The sequence below is a fragment of the Chenopodium quinoa genome, unplaced genomic scaffold (assembly GCF_001683475.1).
Source record: "Chenopodium quinoa cultivar QQ74 unplaced genomic scaffold, ASM168347v1, whole genome shotgun sequence".
In the NCBI taxonomy this organism is placed as follows: Eukaryota; Viridiplantae; Streptophyta; class Magnoliopsida; order Caryophyllales; family Amaranthaceae; genus Chenopodium; species Chenopodium quinoa.
The window spans coordinates 2,436,493-2,443,152 of NW_018745024.1; positions in this window are offsets into that span (position 1 = coordinate 2,436,493).

Here is a 6,660-nt window from a genome sequence, read left to right on the forward strand (position 1 = left end):
TCTAAATTTTTCTATTATGTTTTATTATATTTTTTCCTTATGTTCTAAAGTTTTCCCTTATGTTCTAAAGTATTTCTATTATGCTCTAACATTTTCTATCCATATGTTCTAAAGTATTTCTATTATGTTCTAAAGTTTTCCCTTATGTTCTAAAATTTTCTATTATGTTCTAAAGTTTTCCCTTATGTTCTGAAGTTTTCTATTATGTTCTATTACATTTTTTCCTTATGTTCTAAAGTTTTCTATTATGTTCTAATGTTTCTATTATACTCTAAAGTTTTCTATTATAGTGAAAAAAACAATTTGAAATTAAAATCCAATAATAGAAAAATTCAAGCAAGAAAAAAAATTGAAAATGAAAACTAGAAACTAAAAAAAAAGCGAAAAAAATTAGGGAAAAAACAGAGAAAAAAATCGAAAAATAAAAAATTGAAATCGAAAAAAAAAAAAAGAAAAAAAAAGCGAAAAATAAAATAAACAAATAAAAACTTGAAAATAAAAAATCGAAAAAAAAAACTGAAAAATCGACAAAAAAAAACTGGAAAATAGAAAAAAAAATGGAAAATCGAAAATAAGAAATCGAAAAAAATGGAAAATCGACAAAAAAAATACTGGAAAATAAAAAAAAACTTGAAAATAAAAAATAAAAAAAAAAACTGGAAAATCAACAAAAAAACTGGAAAATAGAAAAAAAAAATGGAAAATCGAAAGGAAAAAATCGTAAAAAAAATTAAAAATAAGAAATCGAAAAAAATGGAAAATCGACAAAAAAAAACAAAAAAAAAAAAACTGGAAAATAAAAAAAACTGGAAAATCGAAAAAAAAAATATGAAAATAAGTAATCGAAAAAAATGGAAAATCGACAAAAAAACTGGAAAATAAAAAAAAATCGAAAAAAAAATTGAAAATAAAAAATCGAAAAAAAAACAGGAAAATCGAAAAACAACTTGAAAATAAAAAATCGAAAAAAAAAAACTGAAAAATCGAAAAAAAAAAAACTGAAAATTCAAAAAACATATTCTTAAAAATCGAAAAAAAACAAAAAAATAAAACTTAAAATCGCAAAAAAAATCGAACCAAAAATCAAAACAATCAAACTTAGAATCGCAAAAAAAAAAACGCAAAAAAAATAAAATTAAATCAGATTTTTTTTAGCAATTTCATAAACTTACCAAGTTCCTTGAGGTAGAGGAGAGAGAAGAGAGAAAAGGTTGAGGAGAGAGAAAGGGCTGAGGAGAGAGAAAATGCTGAAGAGAGAGAAAGTGTTGAGGTGAAAGATTTAGAGTATTTTTGTTTAAAGTGTGAAAAAAAAAGTTATAAAGAATTACAAAAATACCATTACTAAAGAGGTATTTTAGATGGTTAGATCAAAATCATTGAACGGTTGAGATAAGTTCTTATATAAGATTGGATTCTTATATAGAGGAGGGTTCTTATATGAGCCTTCCTCTATATACGAAGTGTATATATATATATATATATATATATATATATATTATAGGGAATGAGATCAAAATCAACTACAAAAGTTAATAGAAGACCCTTAAAAAACAATAAAACCACGAGAAGTTTTAAGTTTCTCTTGTTGATAAACAAAACATGTTGTAATCCCCCGTATTTTTTAAATATTTTATAAATTTTATTTTATTTATAATATTTATTTGTTATTTTCCGGAATTTAATTTCAAAAGTTTCAAATTATTAATCTAGGTTGAAAATTATTTGAACAAAATATTTTATGCACCTTTATTTTACAATTTATGTCCAATCAAACAAGCCTAACCCATTTGTTTACTTAATTGACCCATTAATTTATGAGGCCCAATCTTTCTATTTACCCTACAACATTCTCCCCTATAAATACCCCATTAATCACCAAAATTTTCCCACACTAAAAGCTTAGTCTTATTTTTACTTTCTCCTTTGTTTTATTAATTTGTGTAATTATAATGATTGATTTATGGATTTTGATTTTATTGTTTGAAATTAATGTAATTAGTATCAAATTGTATTTTGATGATTAAACTTTATAATTTCAGATTTTATAAATGTCATAATTTTCAGATTTTGTGAATTTTATAACCTAGGGTTTTTAATTATTGAAAATCATGATTTTAGGGTTTTTATGAACAATTGATTTGGGGCTTTTATAGTAATGATGTTTTGAAATTTTGGTGATTATATTTAATGATTATTTTAACTTAATTTCAAATTATTTTGAACACTTAAATTCGGGTTTTAATTTTTAGATTTCCGTTCGTTAATATTAATCCCGATCAGGTTCTGAACTCATCCGATTTTGATGAAAAAGTAGTGTTTTTCATGTGAAAACAATGTTTTAAGAAAGACTCACTATCTCGTGTAGTGAGCACCACCCTCTCGTGGCCAAATTCAGCCTCTAAATATGATTTTCGGGCAGTTTTTGATTTTAACGAAGTTTTTTATACTTAAAATATTATCCTTGAGTTTGATTAATAAAATTAATTATATTTAAAGTAAATTAAGCATAAATATATGTTTTTATTGAAGTTTTAAGTATTAGAAATAGTTTCTAAATACTACTTTTGACGTTTTATAAAGAGGGTTTAATCACCCATTAAAAAGGGAGATTATTAGGGGGTTTTATATAATTTTCAGATTTTTATTAGACTTTGAACTTGCTGTAATTTCATGTATAAGAGTGTATTTTAAGGTTTTTATGAAGAAAATTTAAAGAACTATATATAAGCCTTTAATTTTAACTAAAGGGAAGATTTTAAAGTGTTGTTTGATTTGGATTTTGAAGGTTTTAAAGTAAGTTGATTAGTATTGCTGTAAATTTGATTGATTGGGTATTGATTGAGATGTTATTGTTTGGTTTAGGAGAGGAGTTTATTGAAGGTGATTTCTAGATAGTAAAGTGGCATACCAATTCGTTTATTCAAGGTACGTACAAGTTACGAAACCTTAGCTTGCTTGTAGGTGCATGTTTAAGGACGGATCGAGAACTTAGTATCATGTATAGGGTTGACTGGGTTAAATTGTTTGGTTGTACAATGTGAATTTCAAATGATGTGCACTATTTTATATTGCAAGTATTATTTGTGCTATAATTATGCAAGGTGCGCTTAGAGGCAAAGGTATGTGATTGGTGTAAAGATTAATTTATTACTCATTCATGATTATGCAAACATAATGAGTAAAGGAAGAATTTCAGTCTTATAAGACGAGGTTAGGGTTTTGGGGTGCCTTATGCACTCAAGTTATACACCGAGGTAGTTAAAGGAATAAATAATAAATGTTGCTTGTCACTAATAAATCAAGAATTGAAATTGGAAAGTTGTTTTACTTGATTGAATTGATATTGGATTGATCGTACTGTTTGCATATGAGTCATCACCAAGTCTAAACCTGTAAATCACGTAAAGTGCAAGATGGATGAGCAATAAAACTCTGGATTGGTGAACTTCTGGAGTAATGACAATCAGGGGTTGGGGTACACGGGGTATTAGCCGTGTACTTTTATCGAGGCCGTCTGATCTACGAGTCTCCTATTTCAAATATTTTTTTAAAACTAGGAGTTAGGTGAGATCTCATACTAACTACGGTCACGGAGTCGCGCCCGTGGTCGTTGGATGTTTATTGATGTTTCCGAAAGGAGGCATGAGGCTTTTCTTTTATTGATGTTCCAAATGGGACATGGGTTGGACAACCTTGTCTATTGCTAAATCCAATGAAATAAATAAATGAGTTAGTTAATATTAACTAGTGAAGTCTTAATAAATTTGATAGTTGAGTCATGTGTCGAGTCTATAAACTAATGATGCGTGATGATTGACTATTAGTATCATGTTAGGGATTTCTTTTATGTTTTGCAGCTTGTATGTACTCAGCTTTGCTGATTGCGTGCTTTGTGTGTCTTTCTTTGGTCATGGCCTTCGCCTTTGAATGACTCTGTGACGATCCAATTTTTACACTTGTAATATTGGGGAGCAGATTAACCACAGGTTCTTACACACGCAGCATTCGCATCAGGGTTGTGGGATTTTGAGTGGTGAGTTGGTTATTATTCGCATTTAATTTCTTTTCAGAAGTTTGAATTTATTTAAACTATGGTTTTATTTATTTATTACTTTTGTGGGGTTTTGAATAAGGGCCTTAAGGGTTCCAAGATGTAAGATTTAATTTGGTTTTGGTTGTTGGTTTTGAAACTTATATATACTTGATTTAGTTTTCCGCTGCTATTTTCTGAAAAAGCCTTAAGTTTGAACACGTGGCGGTAGCACGCCAGTAATTCTCTTGGATTTTGTTCAGGGTATTTACAGGTTTAAAGAGAGAATTATTGGGGTGTTACACATGTTTCTAAAAAGCAAAATTGTAATCAAATGCAACTATTTTTTTAGTGTAATCACTACTTGACATAGCGGTTATGCCCGGAACCGCTATGTGAGATAGTGTTTTAATTAGGGCCTTTTTGGTTGGGAGGAATTGGGAGGAAAAGAAAATAAAGAAATGGAAAATCATTAACCCTTTGATTAACGAGTTTTGTTTCTCAATGATAAATTGGGGCGCCCTCGGAAACCACTCCCCTCCCATCCACCCCCCAAAGGCCATTTTAACGTAAAATCACTAACATGGTTGTCATCTAAGTCTTAATTTACTGACTATAAACACGACAACATCTCCAACTTCTTGAAACCAAAGATAGTAAAAGGGTAGCGCATCTATTAAATGCAAAATTTATTTTGGGACACTCGTTTTTGAGAGAAATAGTCTATTTCACTAGTTTAAAGGAGATTCCATCTCAAAATCATATAGCAATAGGAGGATTGAAGTAGCCCCTTATATTTTATGAATTGTGACACTCACATGTATTGTTTGAAAAGGTCATACTTCAATACTCCCTCTCACATGTGATACCATTTTTACTTTGGTCACATGACTCACATCAGATGTCCCCGAAGGGACCACATGACTTACATCACATGAGGTCAAAGTGCAATTTCAATAGTTTTCACCCTCATATGGATTCAAATTCAATTTGGCCCACAATATATTATAATCATTAAAGTACCTAATTGATAGACTTTGATACTAAATTAAATAAAGGCTTGGGCTACAACAATCATAAGAAAGAGACTTCACAAGTCTTAAGAAAGTTGAGTCCCAAAAAGATAGTAGGAGAATTAGTCTCTTAGCCTTATAAAATATTTAACTCTTTTTTATTTAATAAATGTAAGACAATCACATGTATTGTTGTAACACCCCAATAATTAAATAAAATAGAGGTAAACTATTGGCATGTTACCGCCACGTGTTAAAAAACCAAACTTAAGTCTTTAAAATAATATAGTTTAGAAAACTAATAAGTCAAAGCTTACAAAGTGGAACCAATTCCAATCACTCGACACTTTATGAATAATTTAATTTGGAGTAAGCAATAGATGAGGTTGTCCAATCCACCAAATCATTTTGGACTCAAATGACCATTTAAAATAAAAGTAGCGCGATGCAAGAATGGACGGGACTCTATTCTCACAAAGTTAGTCTATGATCCCATCCAACTTTCATTATAAAATAAAAATGTAAATACCAAAAGAAAGAGGACATGTTGATCAAACAAGCCTCGAAGAGCCACGGGCTACCACCGTGTACGGCCAGGGGCGTAGCCAGGATTTTAAACCTAGGGGGCCGACAATTGAATCAATATATAAATATATGACTTATTATTATAACAATTTTTTTTGAATCGCAATTTATGAGTTTTCATATTAAAAAATGTCAATAATAGATTACATGTTAAATTTATTGGTGATTTTTTTTCTTATGTATAAAACCGGTGTAAATTCATTTGTTGACTATTAACCGCTCACTTTAAAAATTAAGAGCTTCTTATTTCATGATTATACCAATCTGTTATCCCAAAAAAAAGATGATCTATAGACAAATTTGAACAATTAGACAAAATTATCCGATTGAATACAAGTAGAATTTTGGCAAAAAAAATAAATAAAATGTTAAAAATAATAATATTAGAACACTAATTAAGTAGGATTGAACTTTGAACAAAAAATAATAATAGTACACCAAGTAGAGTCGAACCTTGAACCGGTGTAATTTATTTGTTGACTATTAACCACTCACTTTATAATAAAAGAAATAAAATAAAATAAAATGTTAAAAATAATAATAATAATAGAACACTACCACTAAGCCACCAAAATCTAGTAATAATAATAATATCTAGAGGAGCTATTGTAAGCCCAACTACCACTAAGCCACCAAAATTTTAACAATAAGTATATCAAACTATTTACATATATACTAAAAAACTACAGGGGCCACTTAATAGAATCAAGGGCCGTGGGTTTTGGCTACAGGGGTCGGGCCTCTGCCAGCCCCCCTGTAGCTCTTCCCTGCGTACGGCTGTACCCCAACCTATAATTATCAATACTCTATAAGTGCACGCTTTTCCAGAGTTTTATTACTCATTCATGTTTTGCTTTACGTGATTACAAGTTTAATTAATAGTCGTTTCATTCAAGTAAGCCATACATAATAATCATACATATAATTCACTTTTAATCTTATTGATCACATCATAAATTGACCTTTAATTCCATTAAACTTTCAATATATCCAAAATTGTTTAACATAGGGCCTGTTCACATTTACTGAACT